This window comes from Catharus ustulatus, chromosome 1 (assembly GCF_009819885.2).
Source record: "Catharus ustulatus isolate bCatUst1 chromosome 1, bCatUst1.pri.v2, whole genome shotgun sequence".
Classification (NCBI taxonomy): Eukaryota; Metazoa; Chordata; class Aves; order Passeriformes; family Turdidae; genus Catharus; species Catharus ustulatus.
In genome coordinates, this window is record NC_046221.1 from 131,598,069 (window position 1) to 131,619,238 (window position 21,170).

General features: G+C 40.7%; 1 protein-coding gene across 2 annotated transcripts in view; it reads right to left on the reverse strand.

The window, feature by feature from the left end:
- The window catches only part of PAG1 (phosphoprotein membrane anchor with glycosphingolipid microdomains 1), a 112,306-nt gene that overhangs the window by 47,624 nt on the left and 43,512 nt on the right, over positions 1-21,170 (reverse strand). The window contains exons 1-2 of one of the 2 annotated variants that reach the window (XM_033054608.2): positions 4,430-4,845; positions 2,466-2,530 (exon numbers count right to left, since the gene is read on the reverse strand). The gene's annotated coding sequence lies outside the window, so the exon portion shown is untranslated. Of the gene's footprint in view, positions 1-2,465; positions 2,531-4,429; positions 4,846-21,170 lie in introns of those variants that run through there. The other variant, XM_033054617.1, reaches the window with a different exon arrangement.

The window sequence follows — 21,170 nt, forward strand, 5'->3', positions numbered from 1 at the left end:
GCTGGGAGATAAAGGAGATTTGGATTATCTGTATTCAAGAGGAAAATTAAAATAAGTTATTGCACAAAATGATTAGATTTTCTAGCAACACAAGTTTGATTCTGTGATATTGTTATTCTCATCTATGCAGAACACTTCTCATCCACACAAGAGGGGATCTTAATTTCCTCTGTACTGAAAAAAAAAAAAGCCATCATATTTTCCCTTCACTGATGATGTTTAATATTTGATTTTTTTCTACTTTCTTTAGATAATTTAATAGACAGATTTGTTCATTTGGCTATAGCTAAATTGCTGTAGTAGTGGCAGACAATGACACTTTTAAGGCTACACTATACATGATTAATCTTTGCTCCAACTGAGAGCATTTATCATCTGGGGGCTACCCTTCCTGTTTGTTTTTTCCTTGTGTTTTCAGTTCTCCTTTCCTATCAAGGAGAACAACAAAAATCATGATGGGTTTTTAACCTAGGGAATGACATTTTTAGCTCTGAGGCCTATGTGCAAATGTAAATTTCCAGCTGTTAGAACAAAGAAATAGCAAATATGAGGCAGATGTTAATATATTATCCATTGTTGGTAATACAAACAAGAAATCAACCTTGAAAAATCCCCCAGCTATTCCAGGAATGAAAGCTTACTCGCTTGGGCATTTACACATACCTGTGCCTTCAGAAATAAGATCTAACTAGTTTCTTGCAATAGAGTCTAGACAAATCCTCTGTGTTGTTTCTTCCTCTTCTGATGTTAACAATTCAAGGGCTAGAACATGCAGCCAATGAAATAATCTCCAGATGTTTCTTCAGCTTAGCGATCTGCTGAATGCCCTAAGACCATTTACTGCACACTGCAGTCAAGTGGAACCTGGGAGGATTCTGGATCCTATGCTGTTTTTCAGGACTGCACTCAGTACCAAAAGTTAAACCACGTGTTTGGTTTCTATCAAGCACCACTTGAACATAAGTCTTTACACACTTATGAAGCCAGCTCAGGCAGAACTGATGAGCAACCACTCTGAGCTCTCTAAGAACTCTGCTTTCCTTTGAATCCACTGGCTGAAAAACATTTGTGAATGCAATAAGGTGCTTACTACTGAATCTAGTGTATTTGTTACTTCTACCATCTTCTAACCCTTGAAAACTTCTGAATTGACTATCCTGGTATGGTGAACACAACTCATAGTCAGTGGCATGGAGGACATTCAGAGCATACTTACAAGTTTGCGTTTCCCTCCAGAGAGCATCCAGCCTTTGTTTAGCCCTCATCATAACACATCTCTCATCATCTTATCTCTCTCATCTCCCATCATCCTCCCTATAGACCTTGGATCCCCATGAATCCTGAGAAGTCCTTCACTCTAGCATTAATACAGCAGCGAGTTCCGAATGCCTAGTGTCAGGCACATTTGTGTTTGTAATTCCTTTCACACTAAGCAATTCATTAAGGGCTCTGTTTTGATTACCAAAATGTGTGAACACAATTTTGTATCTCATCTATACAGGGTCACTCTTATGTCAGCTCGTTTCTGACTGTGACAGTCTTTTCCCATCCTAAAGGCAAAACAGTGTTTACATTTGGTTAGTTAAAATATTTACATTACACATTCAAATGATGCATTTTCCCAGTGACAGGGCTCTCCCTGGTATTTCCTCCTGTACCTAATATGCAGCGGAAATGATTGAGATGAATATTCTGGGTGTCTCTAAACAAGATTAAGGAAACATGCAGCACAGCTGTACTATACTAACACTGCTAGACTTTGTAATATGCATGCAGGCTGTGTGAACTGCCTGGCATGAAAGCCTGTCTTTTAGGACTCCAATCAGAAGAGTTCCACATTTCCTCATCGATTTATTTCAAATAGATTCTTCATTTATTGACAAATTATTTGGTCATCCAGTGCATGAGGTAGAGTAAAACAGGCCCTGGGAGAGGAGGTGAGAATGGTGCTGTTTGTGGATCATCAGCCTGCCTGCAGATAAAAGCCTGGAGTGTACTGTGTCTGCAGGGCAATAGAGGTGATGGGGACTGCTACCCAGACAGAGGAGGGTGTAGAACGAAAAGCGACACTAAAGCTGGCAGGAGAAGGCCACGAAATGACAGTATTTCTGGGAGTCAGAAAATACACTGCACACTCCTGTTTGAACGTAACATTAGCAAGTTGAATAAAACACTGTGAGTGATGCTGCACCAAGAGGTCCTCTAGACACACAGCCCGAGCCTCTCCCCAAAGGGACAGTGTGAGCCTTGTAGGAGAGAAGCTGAAATTCAACATCAGTTAAGACATATCATCATCTACACTGCAAACCCTTAGTCTTGTTCATTTATTTGTTATTACCAAACAATGGAGAACCACACGCAAGTCTCTCCGAAAAGAAATTAGAGTGTAGCAACTTCTCACACAGAAAATCTGTAGCAATGCAAAATTAAAAACTGAAAGAACACATTTAAGGTATATTTCTTACCTTACAACATAATCCACGCAGGTCTTCATACAGGCTCTCCAAGTGAGGAAGCAGAAGCTTCTGGACTGAAAAAAAGATGAAGCACGAGTTAAGACGTTATCTCAAAACCCCTGCCTGTGCTTATATCCATCCCAAACTCGCTGCATCTTTTTGTTTACAGAAACATATACAATAGACTGAAGTCGACTTCGTAAGCAAAAGCTCTTTATTTTAACCACTGAGTGTCATATACTGTAAAGGAAATGGGTTATGAAAGTCTCTGTATAAGTGAGTGAGGCACACAACATCTGGCAAACGAATATTATGCGAGATTATTTTATGTGGGACATGTATTTACTCCACTTTTTTAAACTAACAGCAAATGAAACTTTGTTTGTCAGTTAAAACCAATCAGTAAAAGAAAAGTAACAGGCTTTACACCAGCATAAGGCAGTGTATTCAAAAGAATAAACAACCAATTTTGATTTAACCTAAAAGCCTGCGTGGAGGGAGTGAGCAGGCTCATTACCTGCCCACCTGGTGCCCAACCAGCCCCACTGCCAAGCAGCCTGAGGGGCTGGGACAGGACACTCCTGCAGAAAGGGGATGCCAGCAGTCCCCGGGCTGAGGGGCCCAGGATAAACACAGATTCTGCATTTTGAGCCAGCAGCTAGCAGCCCCACAGTTTTAATTCAGCACTTCGAAACGTGATTTCCTTTGGCCATCCTCGGGAATACAGAGTTTGCAGCTCGCAGCCTTTGGCTGGCCAGCTCACAAAGCCCCGCTGTTTTTGGCAGAGGAACATCCAGGATGATGGGCAGCGGCTGCCGCTGTCACTAGCAGGATGTTTTCTGGAGTTTCTCCTACAAGGCAATGTGTTTATTCTTTGAAACAGTTGCTCCCAAAAGATTAAAACTGAACAGAAGCACAAAAGCAGCATGCGTCCTCTGGAGCTGCTATGTGCCATGGGGGAAACAGGAGGTACAAGCTGTGTTATCCCAAATTACACAGAACAAACGGCGCTGCACTGGCAGAACTGAGTGAAGTCCTTCAGTACACAAACCACACTCTCCTCACTTTAACCTCCTCTTAGAAAAAAGCCTTTCAAACACACTTGTATCATTAAGAGCTCCAGATTTAGAATTGTGGGGGGGTCTTCAACGCAGCTGAGCCCGTTCACCCCAAAAGCATGTCAACCTGGGCACAAAAAATGAGCAACAGACACAAGGTTTGTGCTTTTAAGACCTTGTTTCTTATCATTGCCAAATAGCAGTACACACTCTCAAAAACAGACTTAACAGCCACAAAGAATAGACAGCAATATGAACAGCAAACACTCGGACAAAATATATCTTTACTTAGAAACTAAAAAAATAGTCATGTAAAAACCACTAAAATATGATTGAAGCACTAAGAGCACATGAGAAACACTGGCACAACAATGAAAAATCTGTTTGGCACAGTGTGTGCAATCATAGTTACTGCAAAGTGGCTGGGAAAATAAATGCAACAATGATTTTTTCTTTCTGCTAATGTTAATTTTTTTTTACCACTGTACAGAATACATTGTACTCCAGGGAGTACCTTGAAGGGTGAGGAACTGTCTCTGGTAATAAGAAGTATTTACCTTGCCTAATGGCTATATGTCAATGTATTTCTACTAGCAGAATTAATTTAATATTGTATATAAATAGCAACTCTTGGCTTAAAAAGTAAGATGGAGAAGGAAACTAAATAGTCTTTTCTTCCTCCAATGGGAACACGTACAGATTTTCTTATTCCTGGTAATGCAAACTAAACCCACATAAAGGGGAACACACCAGCTTCAATAACCCTCAGCATGATGCCACCACGAAGCTTTATTCTCCCGCCGAGTACAGAGGAGTTCTTAACTTTCCTCCCTGTTGTACCACTCTCATTTTAATAAACAACCAAACAGCAGCAATGGCCTCTATCTTAGGCTACTCTAAAGATAAAAACATTACCTTTGATTAGCAAGGACCCTCTTTGCCTTGTGCAGAAGACAGCAGGAGCAGCTGTTTTACAGCGCTCCCAAGCTCGCTGCGGTCAATGGGAGCTGCCCAGCCCGGTCCCTGCGCTCTGCCCGTTCCGTATGCAGGGCGCAGATCCCAGTGCCAAGCGGGATCCGGCTGCCAAGCGGGCACAGCCTGCGAACAATGCCGCCTCTGTCAGCCCGCACAGCCAGCAGTGCCACAAAGACACGCTCAGCCGCAGCCCCGGACCGCTCTTCTCCTCTTCTTCTTCTTGGAGTGCAGGGAGATGAGGAGGAATGGCAGAGGAACGCTCATGTGCTCATGATGAGCCAAAGCTCCGCCGTGTCCGGGAGTGAGCCAGCAGCATCACTGCACCCGGAGAGGAGATGGAATCTGCACTGGCAAGAGCACTCCCTGCCTCGCTTCACACATTTTTGTTTCGGATCCGTGGGTGGCTGCATGAGCAAGCAGCCGGAATAGGGGAGGAGTTAGACAAAAACGCAGTTTAGGACTTGCAAGCCTTGTCCGCCTTTTGGAGAGGAGGACGAAGAGGGAATCGCAGCGCCCCGACAGAGCACCGTGCCCTTCCCAGCCCTCCTGCCTCCCCAGACTTGCCGGGAAAGTGCAAGGGATCCCCGGGCCAGGGCACAGGCACAGCAGCTGCTCCCGAGCCCAGAACCACACTCAGGAGCCCCGGAGCACGCTGGCTGCCCGCTCCTGCCACACAGCATCACCAGTTTAATTCTCAAGGTGGCACGATGCTTCATGATCTCCATGAGCAGCTAGAGGATGAAACAATAAGCGACATCCTCAGCAGATGTTTCCAGCTGTCACTACGCAGAGGAGCTTAAATCTCAGTTTTCTGCAAAGCTTTCCTTGGAAATCAGAGAGGCAAAGCCAAAAGCCCTTTTAAAATCAGATGTCCATAGTTTTCTTGTTGTGAAAGGACTATCATGTCCATATACTTCATGCAACTTCAGCTCTGTTTTCCTTCCTATGAGAAAATGAGAAGCAATGTCTGGCTCAAGATGAGACAGTGATGATTCCTGCTGAAAACCAAATAGAACATTACAGTTTAACTCAAATATTCCCAAGCCAAGCTCTGTGATAGATGTGAGATGTTTCGCGTTCCTCCACATTCATTATAGATCAGATCTTAAAACTGCAAGTGAATGGAGCAGCAAGGAGCATTGTGTTTTCTTCTTGAAGTAAATACCAAGGAACACACAGCCCTTGGGTGCAGCACAGCTATGAACTCATTCCAGTCCCTGATGAAGCACTGCAGCCTTACAGTATTTTCCCATGCAATTAGTATTAATTGGTGACTTGCTGGCAGCCTCCCAGAGGCTCTATCTCACCCTTTTAGCCAGTCCTACCAGATCAGCCTTGAGATGATCATCAGGGCTAGGCAGCCATCCTACTGCCTCACCTCTCTGGGCGCTTTCTTGCTCTTATATTTTTGGGGACTTTGGCAAGGGTTATCTCAAGTAACAAACAACCAAAGACATGCCTCTTCCAAATAAATACATTTGAGTTTGTAACATGAGACAGAAAAGTAAGAGGGTGACTTCTAGAGGGAATTTATAAGCACTTTTAAAATATATGTTGTTTTGAAGCATTTCACAAAAGCTAAACTCCAAAGTAATTTTCAGGAGAACTGAGAAGCTGAGCTCAGTTCAGTGTTTGGATAGTAACAGATGTGTAAAACTCTGCATCTTGTCCTCAAAATTAAGCTGATATAGGACAGCTGTAAATGAGTAATCATCTCTTCTAATTTTATTATTTAATAACAATTCTTAAGGATTTCCTTTTATCTATTAATAAGATAAAATTTGTCTTAGTGTCTTGTTAAGTAGACTTAAGCAGGTTCAAGAGTGCTTTATGTAAGCAGCACAACTCCATAGCAACAAATAAAATCTGATGTTCTTTGACTGAACATTGTAAACATCTAGAACACAGAGCAGCTTCCAGGGTCATTGTCACAGTATGAATCTCTTTTTGCAGAATTACATAAGTAATCTCAAAACTTTAAAACTGGTGCTGTGGTGGTTATTCAGAGTCAAAACGATGCCTGAAAAGAGAACTGTGCAGGGGTCAGCCTACATGCACCACTCAAGATCTAGTAAAGGATGACATTTAATGGTAAAATACATTAGGAAATGCTTGTGGCCGGAGGCAAGCAGAACTACTTCAACTAAACAGGTCAAGTATAATCAAGAGCAATGTCCGACAGGCCAGCTTTATTCCTTCCCCTAAGTTTCCAGTACACATAAATCAGTGGTCCTTGGTGCTACTACTCCTATCATTTGTCTTTTACTGTACAACATTTAAAAACCACAACATAACACAAACAGATGCCTAAAAACAGCGTATTTTGGCATGGAGGTAGTTGTGAACACTAAAGATGATTATTTCTCCTGGAAATCTTGAGTCTGGAGTGGAGGAGCCTGCCTGTACCATCTCATTTCCTCTCTAACAAGTTGTACCTTTAGATTTTACTTAAATCTTTGTGTACATAAATTCAAATGTGAAAGCCAAAACTCAGTCTTTACACTGGTCAACAGATGTAGAGAGATTTATCACTTACATTAAGTTGTTTACATGACACGGTTTATTGATTTTTTTTCTTTGGAGATACTTCTCCTGCTGAATCTTTGTGATCCTATTTGATTTTCATTTTTTAAAGACCTTACTGTCTTTTTTTCTCCCCATCAATGGCAAGTAAAGATCCAGATATTATTTGTCAGGGCCCATGAAAAATGAATACTTTCAGACTATTCTCACAAATACTTCAGAAGTACAGAAGAAAATGTTCCTTTCACTGGTGTAATTTCCCAGCAATCCCATTAACTTGCAGTATCTTTGGATGTATACCATCAATCTGTGATAGCCTTCACCTCTATCTCACACATCCTTAGCTCTCAAAGTGTATCAAAACCGCAAGGATATTACTCAGAGCAACTTAGGTGGCAGAAGAATTCTGTCATTCTATGGAGGGATGGATTAAGGAACCACAGAATAAAAGTTCCAGAAAATTCCATAAATCGTGCAAGAGAAAGGAGCACAGCACACATCCTCTGGCAGGGACAGGAAGGTGCCATACATGTCTTTGGAGGTGTAGAAAACTATCAGATTTCTTAGTATGATGCTATTCTGAAAAATCTGGTTTGCTTACAGGATTTTAAAAAACCACACATGTTCAGACTCCCACTTTACAACTACAACTAAGAGAAAGAGGGACTCAAAATTCAGTTTTCTGAAAACACAAGGCCAAGAGATTCTTTTTCCAAAAATGTATGCCAAGACTTAGTCACTGCCACTCTAATACCCTGATAGCAAATTTAATCTTTACGAATAGAAAGCAAACATCTTTAAACAAATTATGAACATTTCTGCCCATACAGATAAGACTTACACTTGTAAATTACTTCTCTAAATAGGTGTTATATCAAATCTCCAGTGAGTCCAGGATAGATGTGTTCAGCCTGCATTAGGTGATAATGAAGCCTGAACCCGAGAGATCTTAGTTAAATTTGGATTAGCTGTTGATGAAAACCAATTTGATAATGCTGCTTATTCTAGACTTCCCTCAATTACAATTTTTCCAGTCAATCTCGTCATTCTATTCCTTGACTTCCAGTGACTTTTATTTGTAGTGTTATGTGGCACTGGTACATGCCCCTCATCAGGTCCTTCTACTTACCTGAGACAAATGCTGGATCATACCAAGTCCTGTCCCTCTGTGGGAGACTAAACACAAAATCACACTTAATCAAGCATCACCTCTGGCTGGGAGCCTGTCAGAGCTGGGAAGTGCGGATCTCCTACACATGCTGAAGGCAAATACAAACCAGACTGCCCCCACTGCTAAGAGGTCTGTATTTCATTTTGAGCTACTGATCAAACTGAAGTATTTTTCTTGGGCACAGATCATTTGGGTCTGTGCTCTGTTCTCTGCTAAAAGCTCTTTAACTCTTGACTAACTCAGGTCATGTGGATTTTTAGCTTGGCATAACTTGCACGTGTCCAAAGCTCCTTCTCAGAGCAGTCAAGTCAAAGCCTTACAAAGATCTGACATCTACCAATATAATCTAAGTCTAATATTCTGTACTACAAGAATGCAAATAATTTTCTTAAATAGTTTTTCTTATGACATTTGGTTTGCAACATTACAGTACTTTTGAACTACTTCACATCCAGCAAAGTATTTAAGAATAACTGATGTTATTTGCAAATTTATTTCTCACCTGTCTGATAAGCACTGATAGCAGAACTGAAACTTTCACCTCATCTGAAGTGAAAGCATTTGAGCACAGCTCTTTGGTTTCCCTTTGTAGCAACCAGAATTTCCAACTGTTTTTTCACCCATGTACTTGATAGATTTAGGCTTGTTTCCTCCAGACAAGACCAAATGTATTCAATCTGTTACAGTCAAGACTAAATACTTACATATGGCTTCCTAATGTTATTCATTAGGACATAGATGGCTACAAATGTGCTTCCTTTGACTTCAGCTGCCTTTTATTCTTCCCTGCAGCTTGCTCATTTTTGTTAAAAATGAAGAAAGGAATTAAATTACTAAGTTTTCATTTTCCACTCTTTCTAATTTTCAAATGTATGCCATTTATAAGGCCCAACAATTCTGTGACAAGAGTTTTTTACACCATTTAACAAAAAAAATCTCAAAATCTTGAAGGAACAGAGTTTTTTTAAAATTTAGTTAGTTTGTTTGTTTGTTTTGTTTAATCCTCTCCTGCATCCACACACTTTTCTGGTTATCCACTCGTTGATTAAATTTCAGGTCAAAGATCTTTCTGACTCAAGATATCCAAATTTTTTCAAATTTGGCAAAAAAATGATGCAACGCTATTATTCTATACTGTCACATCTAACTCTCCTGAATTATTTGAATATATGGACAAGATCTGATTATCTAAATCAAACTGCTAAACTCTAATGCACAAGGGAATAGAATTTTTTTAAAAAGTCAAATAAGATTAGAGTATGTTCAAAATAATTGATCAGACTAGTGGGCAGAGGTTCTGGAAATGGAAGTAAAACCACTTTAATGAGGAGAACAGCCACCAGAAGATATAAATCTATTTAGGAGGGTTTAATTTTGAGATTATAAGTGCAAGAGACAAAAAATGACATCCTCCTGTCATTTGTTGACAAGCTATGATAGGGAGAAGCTTTGTCACTGCTTCATCACCATCCATGACTGCTCTGCATCTCGCCTCCAATGGCTGACTTGCATTTCTGAGTCCTGATCCTGTCAGACCTGTTTGAATTATCCCAGTTTTTCTGCCACGAGTGGTGGCATCCTACTCAGCAAAAGCACACCAGATAAAAATGTTTGTGCTCAGGAAATTGCAGTATATGAAAAGTAAATATTGAGATATTATTTTCTCTGTACAAGCACTTGCACAAACTATGTAAGTCCTCTCACCACAGCCACTGCCACGTAGAAACTGTGGAAGCACATTCAAGTATTGCATCAGTGATAAAAGTGCCCACAGCATTTATTTATTCATAAAACAAGGAACATAAAAACCCACAAAAACATTTCCCCCCCAGGAACCTTTGTTTAACCACAGTGAATTAGGATAGTATTAATACTCAAAGTTTAATTTCAGGAAAAACAGGATGGGATGTAGACTGTCAGCTAACCGTTCTTGCTTGATTATCACTATATCTTTCAGAGTCAAAACTGGTTTAAAAATCAAGAAAAACAAGATGGACAACCTTAGACCCAATCCAAACAAAAATCTGGTTAATTACATCAAAGATTTCTTAATGAAACTAAAGCTCTTTGTGCTGTGCCCCTAAGTACCCACAGCTGGCTGCCCCTGCACCTGCTTCATGTGACACTAGACTGAAATCAGTGTTGCCCAGAGTTTGACCTATGTTTCTGGTATAAAAGAAAAAAAATCCTAAGGGATCAGCTGACCCCTCAGATTCAAACAGCTTTTGAAGCAGGTGAACAACAGATCAGTAAGAGATGGTGTTTCCACCTCCTTTCTGCTACTGTTGTGGAATTTTATGCTTTTTGCCTGAACTCCACACTACCTGGCTTTTTTATCTAATATTGTTCTTCAATGCTTTGTTCTCCCTCGGAGATACCTGTCATGGATGGATGGACACATATCTGAAAGCATCACCCCAGCCTGGTTCGCAAGACTGAACTGAAAGAATTTAGAGACTAATTACAAAGGAATTTAAAAGAGCAAATCTTTCCAGTATCTGCTAAAGTGAGTCTTACACAAGGGTGCTGAGAAACTGGGCCCGGCCCTGACTTCAAAGTATCCTTCAAACAATCCCTTCTGGGAGTGAAGTGGCCCAATAAGCCAGAGGTGTCTGTCCACCAGGGGAGTTCCAAAAAAGTTCTCAAAGTATCTGCTAGGAAAGGCTTTGCCCTGGTCACACAGCAAGGCTGTGACAGAAGCTGATTGGCTTAGGTTTTTTAAAATACCTAGTATCAACATAATGAAAGCTATCTTGGGCATCAAGAATACCTTCCAGCTAGCAAGCACAGCCCAGCTTTTGGCATGCCCCTAGCCCACCAGCCCTTGGTACACGAAAGGCACCTGCAAGGGAGCCCTGACCCTGTAACATGAAGGCTCTACAGGAGCATGGCTCAATAAAGCAGGCACTGCCAAATGGGAGGTGCTGGGGCAGAGCACCCCTGGCCAGCCTTCCCCTCCATTTCAGTGGGTGAGATTTGCAGGTAGATGTCTTTGGGGTGCCATCACCACCCACCCTCCTCCTGTGCATGGGAGGTGATGTGGAGTGGATTGATGGATGGAGAGTGCAGAGCACCACTGCTCCGACCAGTGTCCCAGCAAGGAGGACTCCCCAAAACATTTGTACATCTCTCTTTTAAAATGACCTTTTAAATCACTCTACCAGTGAGAATGGAATATGATGTTTAAAGGAAATCTGCAGTAACTTGTGGATGATAATATTTTTTTAAAAACCTCTTTGAATGTGACTTCTTCATTTACATGAGTGGCTAAGACAGCCAGTGTTAGTGTGTATTTCACCACCTCCAGACTCCACACTGGACTAAATGCACTGGAGAAGACAGTAAACAGAATTTCCTATGCCAACTCATTGAACTGGGAGAGATACTAGCATAAATCCCTAAATCCCAGAAATGGGATATGCTTAATCAAGCAAGCTTTGCCAGAAGATGTAATCACATACCACATAAGATTACATTAGCCTTTTAGAAAAAAAAATCCCACACTTAACCAACTCCTGAAATTCTGCTTTGGTAGTTGCATTAAATCCATGCAAATTGTATGGGCTTCAGCATGTGTTTTCTCCCACACCAAAGCAGCCAGATGGACAGCCAGGGATGTGAGAAAAATATTTTCTGCTAAGCCTGAGGGGAGATGAACAAGAAAAGAAGCCCCCATGTGCTTCTCCCAAGTCCAGCACATACATCTCTGCCCTCCCCATACTGTGAGCCTTCTTTTCACAGAGATCCCTTCCTCTGACCATGGAGAAAGCAGTGGCCTGGGCAGCCAGCAGGCAGTACCCCTGCCAGCACCTCAACCACAGCCAGGAAGGGCACCTGGGGTGCCCTGTGCTGTGTCAGAGCAGGAAAAGGTCTGGGGGTCCCCACCTTCACTGCCCTGCTACCCAGCAAATCCCTGGGAAGAGGGGTCACAAAGAGCCATCAGTTATTGTTACACATATGGTGGCTTTGTATAAAAAGCTTTTGTTCCACTAAAATTCATCTGCACGAGCTTGCTTCCTTCCTAACAGTTGTTAATGGATTTCATTTTTTTTCAGGTTTTTTTTTCAGTTTTTCTCCTTTTTCATGTGCATTCCTCCCTCCACGAAGAAGGCATAGGAGCAGCTGCAGCCAGCTGTTAGTTCCCCTCTGGGACCCTGACTGCTGCCTCTGAGACACCAGTGACAGTCCTGTGATGATGGAGAGCATCTTAACTGCAGACAGGATTGCTTGCTGCCACCGTGGGAACCCTGGCAGCAAAGTGCTGCTCACATTCCAGCCAGGGACAAGATGAGTGGGCTTTACACACTGCAAGGAGAAGCACTTCATTTGAATTCAGTGGGGCAGAAGAAACAAATTCATCATGTAGAATGTCTAGGAAAGCTCACCCCCTCTGAAGTGTTTCAGGAATAATGTTCAACAAATGGTAATTGTACCCTCCCCACCTTTGCTTTTAATTACTGAGGAAGGGAAAGACAAAACATTCATTCTCTTCTTCCATCATTTTTAAAATCTAATTTTTGGGTGGCTGTTAGCGTCCTCTCTGCATTAGATATACCAGAATTCACCATGAGTCAAAGCCTGAATATCTTTGCTTGGACAAATCTCCTAGGAACATCAGCTTGGAAAGCATGCCCTGGGAAACAAATCAGTGCTTCCTGACATGGGAAGCATCTCAGCCAACAATCCCAACTAAAGTGGATCTCTTCATTGCTTTACTTTTCTAATTTTATAGAACACAAAAAAGTACACTCAAGGGTATTTCACATGTGCATGTCTGGTATTTCACATGTGCAGCCACTTCAAAACTAAAACCCAGACGTTAAGAATATGAAATACCAGACATATACAGTGATCCTATTAGGACAGAAATATAACTGGAGTGGCAGATACAATTCCAAAAATTACAGGTCTTGTACACACAGAGAAATCGCCTTGCCTCTCTCTATTAAGCAGCTTGGTTAGTTCGTTTAAGTTCAGTCTTTCAATTAATTCCAAACCCTGATGAAATAAAACTTATTTTTCTTGATCATAAGCTTATAGAGCACAAGAAGCGTTTAATGCAAAAATGTGAATAAGTTAAGCAGTCATTTAACTATTTAACTAATTTAAACTATTCTTTGCAGTAATTTAATGTTGTCAAGCAAGCACAGGAGGCATCAAAGGCTTTGGCTTTTATGTTGCTCCTTATTGATATAATAATAATTGCCAATAGAACCTTAAAAAAAACTCAACAAAAAAAAACCACTCACCATTCTCTATGATGGTTTTATAACAACATTTAACAGAGGGAGAGCATAAAAGGTAAGGGCCTGAAGTCATGCCTCCAGGCAAAGAACATATTTACCACCCACTATAAACTATGTGCAAAACCAGTGTTCATGGATACAAAGACAAGGCCAATCAAGCTTGTTGTTACCTGTGACCTAGCTTCTCTGAATTCTGCTCCTTGCTCCTGCTCTTCAGCCTTCCCTTCGCTTCAGCTGCCTCCCTGTCCTTCCTCTGCCTGCTGCTCCAGCCCCTCTCCTCCAACAGTGTTAGCAGTGTCTCTCACAGCACTGCATATTGCCTACTTGATTCATCATTGAACCAACACAACAAATCCCCCAGGCACACCAAAGCACTGCTATATTAATGTTTCATCTATGCTGCAAGAACATTTTTTAAAATGCCAAGAAAAATGTCTTAGAAGACAATGGTTTTGTTCTTGCAGCACCCTAGCCAGGAAGTGGTTAAAACAAAGGCAAAAAATCACAGCAAATAATATGAAAAACTGTATTCCCATCATGTTTGCCACTTCCAATCCTATTTTTTCCTATACAAGTCTTTGCGCTCTTGAAATCATTAGGAAGGCTCTGGCTTTTTGCAGGTAGGAAAGGCCAGAACCTGATCCTGTGTGCAGGAGCAACACCTCTTCACCCACAGTGAGCCTGCAGTGCTGCATCAGCCCTTTATTTCTCCAGACATGCCTGCTTAGGAAGAAGCTTTTACAGGAATTGTTTTAAATACATTCTGTCCCACACAAGCATGCAGCCAAAAAAGTTTAAACCCTGCTCTTGACATAGTGTTTTTCAATACAGATGGGAGTTCACAGGAACCATTTGTCTTTCACATTTGTGTTTTCAGCTTTACAGTTTCCATTTGCTCCAGACCTCTTGTCACATCTCATTCTTATTTTTGTGCTAGCCCTAAAAGATCTAGAGATGATCATTTTAACTCAGCATCATCCTCCTATCCTCAATCTGCCTTCATGTAAAAAAGACAAAAGAAACAGCTCTACCCCTCCATATAATTTAATGTTCTCGCTAATAGCGTCTGAAGTGTGGATAAATGTGTGAAAACAAAACAGAGCTGCACATGTGAGAGAGGAAGGATTCCTATCACTTCTAAGAGCCCATCTCCTACTTTTTCCTGACTCAGCAGTAAACTAGAGACACTCCCAAATAGTGACAATGAGCAAGGAAGTTTGCTTTGCAAACAATTCCCTTTAAAAGCCTTGCAAGGAACTATTTGATAGTGTTAAAGCTTATGTCTCAAACATGCTATTCTCTACTGAAAGCAGATAATGTTAAGTAAAGTACTGGAAAATCAAGTGGCTTAGGATTATACACAGTCAGTTGGGCTTTCTCTAAAGAAACACTACACAGACCCTTTACAGCCTGCAAAGCAGAGTTTCTGGAAGCCAAAAGAAGCAGCGTGGAGTAACTGAAGGCTGGTGTCAAAGGACAGCAGCAGACAGGACCCCACACAATGGGTCCGCATTGCAACCACACTAATACCCTGGTATAAAAGGGCAGGAGCAATAAATAGGAATTAAAGGGAAGATTAATTCCCAGTGGGTTTTACAGCTAAAACGCGTATTACTGGGGCAGCAATACCAGTCAGGAAGTTTGGGTCCCGATGGCTAGCTTGGTCACTACTCCAAACCAGACCTTGACTGTGTGGCATCTCCAGCAGGACACCCTGTGAATGTTACAGATGAGGAGGCTTTGGAAAGCTAATGTGGAAAACATATAACAGAGCATGCCTCATTCAAATAACCTCATTCGTGGCTTTAGATTTTAAAAGGGACAAAAATAAAACCAAAGAAATGACACTAGCCACCACTGTCAAGAAGTGGAATCTACTATATAAACTGAGAAATGAGAAATAGAAGAGTTAGGAGTGCAGAAAGAATTATGTGGAATCAGAGCAAAAACGTGTCCTGCAACAAAGCTATGAAAAGAGTAACAAACAGAACCGGAAAAAATACTGGTAACATTAAAAAAAAAAATAAAGCTATATAAATCATCAAGTTCAAATTAAAAGTACTTAGGCTACAAGTATAAAAAGAAAAGCACCCATAAGGAAGAAAATAAAGTAAAATGGACTTAACAAGATAAGCAGCTATGTTGAAATAAAATAATATTAAATTCTGTGCAAGATTCTTTGCCTTTTTTTAAATTTTTTTATTAAATCGTAGAGCTCACCATCTGTTTGTGGACAGCACACAACACGAGTCCTGAAGCCCTGAAAAAATCTGTACTAGAAACCTCCATGCTCACTCTGGTATCCCATAGCACAGCCACACCAAGTTCAGCTCTCTGTGGTGTCTCATGGACAAGTCTGCCTCAGGGGTCTGACTGCCTGGAAAGTTTGCTGGAAGGAAAATGCCAGAACACACAGAGAAACTGAGACAAAAGTTCCTTCCTAATTCTACCCTGTGCAAAGACCTGAATCTTCAGCTTTTGTGGCAAATCACCACCTTTCAATGTTTTTATCCTCTCCACCCCAATCACTGCTGCTGTGAGCACTTTCAGGCTGAGGAGACTGCCACCACATCAATATTCATCAAGGAGATCCTGAAGAAAGTTCATTTATTTTTCAGAATTATTACAGTTAATTGGAAACATCTGCTACAACTATCAGTATGCCAGAAGCATCCCAATCTAGTAGGCAGTCTCTGCAGGAATACCCACTCTGTCCTTTCTGGATAGGTTTTGCCAACGGCATCTTTATTGTCAAAGACACCATAAGACTAATCGGCCAAATGCAGAGTTTAAATTGTCTCTGCTCATTTTCACACAAAGTAGTAACATATGTTGTGCTGTCACAGCTGTGAAAGATATTTTCATCTCCATGTTGGCTTTTAACTGCTTTCTTGCAATGAAGCAGGTCAAAGAGTTTTGGGAACAGTGCTCCCCTCTGATACCCAGCAGCATCCTTAACCTAATGAGTGCTGCAGTGAGAATATCCAGGCACAAGCAACCAACATTTTACATTTGTATTGAGATTAATGTCAATATATTACAGGAGTGTAAGTACACTATATTAATGTGATGTGGCTGTTGAATATTTGTTGAAGTATTTATGTGAATAAAGGACAACTATTTGAATGTCCAGTGGAAAAATGTTCCTGTGGGGATAGAATGCAGCCTAACTATGAAGTACTTGCAAATTCCAGTAAATATTCACTGAGACCCTCTGGGCTGGAACTTACAAACATAGAATTTCTAAACAGGTTGTCAATCATAATGAAAAATGCATGTGCAGACTGGACTTCCTAAGCCTTCTGTCTAAATCCACTGTAATTTTGGTTTTTAATAGGCTGAAATGTGAGGCATGATCATTTTTAGAAAAAGAGACTGCCAAAATTTTGAATTATTAATGGAAATCACAATGTCTTTTTTTTTTTTTTTTTTTCCTTAAGGAAAAAGATGAATAAGACATTAATATTAAGGAGTGAATCATGGTTGTATCTCTGATGAAGTGAGATGAATGTTTACACTACAGACCTTGCCCATAACAGCTGGAGGCTTTTTACTGTCTGTATGAGGCAGCATGATGGAAAAATTTGTTAAAAAGGTAAGGAGTAATAACTCAGAACCTCCAAAGACATCTTTGAAGCAGATGCTCTTCCCTGAGATGCCAGACTAGAAAACCTTACTCAGGGAGAGAAAAAAAAAAGCACTGATATTTTGAGGCAATTTTTAAAAAAAAATTAAATTGCTATGGATAAAATTTTCACACAGACGGTCACTATGAGTTCTCATCCCAAACCAGATTAGAAATAGATTTTCTTTTTACATGAAGAGCAGAAATCAACCTTAGGTCCTTGTCTATGCCAGGGGTAGGAAGAACCACAAATTTCTTATTTAACAGTGTAGGAATGTACAATTGTTTCTCAACACCATTAAGAAGTTTGAAATCACTGTGAAAGAACTTGCATACATCAACAGACAGAAAAAATGAACTGTGAAAAGCAAGAAGATCATGTAATGTCTGGATATGTATTTTCATTTGGCAGAAAATTGGGATGCTGATAGTAATAATGCAAAAATAATAAGGCCTCTGACTGAAAGAGCAAGTATTCCCTTATTGCCCAGAACAGAATGGTTCCCATACTGTATTGTAACTGCAGCAATAATTAGGATGTGAACTTCTGATCCTGTTTTCTTCCTTTTATGCAGTAAGGTTATAAGGACCTTAATCACTTCATCTCATGAGTTTGAACAAACTGGTTTGTATTTTATTCTGCTTTCTTCAAGAAGAGACAGTGATAAGGCAGGCAGTGATTATCAGTGAACGTCAAGAGAAATTAAGTGAATAAACCCATGGATCTCAGTGTTCAGGTGAAAGTTCAATGCCAGTTAAGAAGTATTCTGAACCCTCATGATACTGCTATTTAAAAATAATACAACTGCTCTGCAATTTTAAGGCATAATCAAATAGAAAATTACAGAGTGAAGTGTACGGTCCCTGAGCACATTCATGCCATGAAAAATAAAATCCTTTCACTCATTTGGACTGGGAAGCAGCTTTTTCTCAGACAAGCAGTGGGCAGTGCCACAGCTTCCTCTGTCCCCTTGGGGAAAGCCCTGATCAAACTTTTCTGGATTCACTGCAGAAATGCAGAAGCTGTACTCCCAGGGAAGTGGGAGATGAGCCACTTCTGTTGGTATTAAACAGAACTAGATGACGGAGAGAAAAATCACACATTCTTGTCTGTAGCACCAAGTCACTCTTGATTCTCATGTTTGTTGGCTTTCCATGCTGCATGTCTGACACAAAAGACAATCTTACTCTCAAAGCACAGTAAATCAGCAAGTAAAATTCTTGGAATAACAACACTGAAATCTGTCCAATACTTTCCTAAAAATGCATATTAAATCTGCTTCAGCCATGAAAACTTGATTAATGTGTTTAATATATTTGGAAGAAATAATCATTCATGTCAAGGGTAAACAATGCAAGTATGGAAACTGGGTGAGAATAATATGAAGAGACCAAAAAAAAAAAAAAAGAAGCAGATGCTTCAGGATACAATCCCACTACCAGTAACCATTGTCATAGCTAATTCAAAAAGCAATATACCCTAAGTGGAGTAAACTGTCATCTCCACTGTGTGATAGTTAAAGCAAAATGAGCATTACCATATAAATAAATGAAACTAATGGCTGGATTTTCTGTGAAATCTTAAATTCTGCTTTTTCACAATGAGGGAGAACAGAAATAGTGACACATGCTTTCTTCCTGAAACCCACAGAGTCAAACAAACCTCAAAGGAACACATGCAAGGAGGGAAGATGGGGAACCACAAGAGTGGGGAAGAAGGAGCACCTGTTCCGACCCAAAGCAAGCACCACAAGCTCAGCTGCAGGCTGGTCCTGGGGCCCAGCAACCCCCCCATATCCTCCTCTGACATTCAAACTCCCTCCCCAGTGCACCAAGGTCCCCTCCCAACGGCAGTGTCCAAGCAGCAGAGAAACCATGCTTTGGTCAGAGCACAGTGATGGTACCTAAGGGTACCTATATGCCTGCCCTCGGCATTGTGTGCTGCTGGAAGGTGGAAGAGCTCATACTTACCCAGAGTGTGCCTGGCATGGAAAGTCTATTTGAACAAACAATCAGTTTAAGAGCTCCAGCCTGCCTTTGGGAACTGCAAAAACATGGTATATGGCACTTACCATCAGGACATGGCTCTCTCTTGTCTTCCAAGAGCAAAACTTACGTGCTGTAAAAAGGGATTTTTTCTATTTCTCCGCAGGCAGGCCATTATTTCAGCTGTGCTTATGAGCAGTGATGGCTGATCATCCAAAGAGGAGCAGAAACTCAGCCCATCCCCACAGCAGCAAAGGGCCTGGGATAAGGGGTGTGAGTGACAACCATCCCTCCAGGAGCTGCAGAGTTTGCTCTCTCTTAAGTCTTTCCCTTTCCTGCTGTGCTGCAGCTGCGTGCACAAGAACACATCATCCTTCCCGCTGCTCGCAGTGCACAGACACTGACACCACTGGGGAATGCTTCAAACACATGGAAGCAGCTAGCAATTTAATTAAAACATCCACTCACAGAGAGGCACAAGCACATCCCATTCCTCAAGAGAAACACCTCAAATAAATACAGGAGCACAGGACTGCAAGGAAACTCACAGGTCCCTTCTATGAACTCTATGATGCTCCTTCCTAAAGCTGCTCTTCATTTTTTACCTCTGCTACACCTGGAAAAGCGTGTTAACAAACTTCAGAGATAACCAGGGACTGCTTTAAATTGCCTGGCCTCACTTTAGCCAGAGTACAAAGCATGGCCTTGCACTTTGCACCATTACATTTTATAACATACTTATCACACCAACTCAGAAGAAAACATAATCCTTGTATGATGCTATTCTGAAATGCCAGTGACTCTTACCTTTGAGTCACCTATAAATTCATAAGAATTCTGTCACCTGTCAAATACATAAGCATACCACTGCTTATCTATGACAATGATAGGAAAATATTAAACGTTTCATCTCCTTTGAGGAATTTAATTAACAGATTCCCTTTGGCCCAACACTCTCATTTTAAGATGAATATTGACATAGCCTCTTTATTCAATTCTCTATGTATTTAAAATTTCCTCTATGAATCTTCTTTTTCTCTTGCCATATTGATAGATCTCCATGTGGGTACTACATTCAAATTCTATACCAAGATTGAGATGAATCACATCTATTGCTTTTATTTAGCAAAGAACTGAAGAAGTTGAAACAGCTAACCTTGGCACAAAAATATTTGTTCATAATTTTTTATTTTATCCCATTATCCATTCGCTTCCCTGACTTTCTCATGTTGTTCAACATTCATTCTAAAATATTATGTATTCTAGAGGTTGGCCTAACAGGCTGTTATTTACCCAAATCCACTTCCCCTGGCACCATCTCAAAATCTGAAGTTTACATTTTGTATTTCTCATTCTCATGCCCGAGTGTTTAATATATTCTTTAGAAAGTCTGCAATCTCATGTAACAAAAAATGACTTTCCAGGGAGAAACAAAAATGCTTTTTAGAAGTAAAATCTGACGACCTCTCACTGCAAGCCTCTGCAAAAGAAGTGATGGATATCATTTCTCTGCCTTGTCTCTGAAACTACACTGCTGTTTTAATGTTGAACTACACTGGTTTTCTTCAATAGCTAATATGGGAAATGTGATTCCTTTTAAAGAGGCCTCTCAAATCAAACATAAAATCAAATATCTCCCCATAACTTAATGGGTTAAAAAGGTCAAGAGTATGTTCACCACCAAAGTACTTGTCCAATTCTCAATAGGAAATTCAGTTTCTGTCATCTGGAGCACACGTGTATAATGCAAATGGCATTCAGAAACTCTGTTGCACTTTGAAACTAAACCCACTTTTTGCAGCTGCTGCTTTCAACACCATCAGAATCTGGAAATGAAACAAAGCCTTGTCTCATGACATATTCCTGCATTAACATGAACTCCAACAAGTAAGTTTAAATGGGTTTGGCCACCAACTGTGGAACTTTGCTGTACATTCCACTGTACACTAGTCTAACCTAATTAACAGCCCTGCACATATTCCAGATATCTGCTAATATTATGCACAAAGATGTAATTAGAAGTGTGTGTGAACACAGATACGTTTGGAAAAAAAAAGAACAAATGTGCTGCTCCAGCTGATATAATTATTAACTCCTTCTCAGTGGCAGTATCATACACCAGGTTAGTGT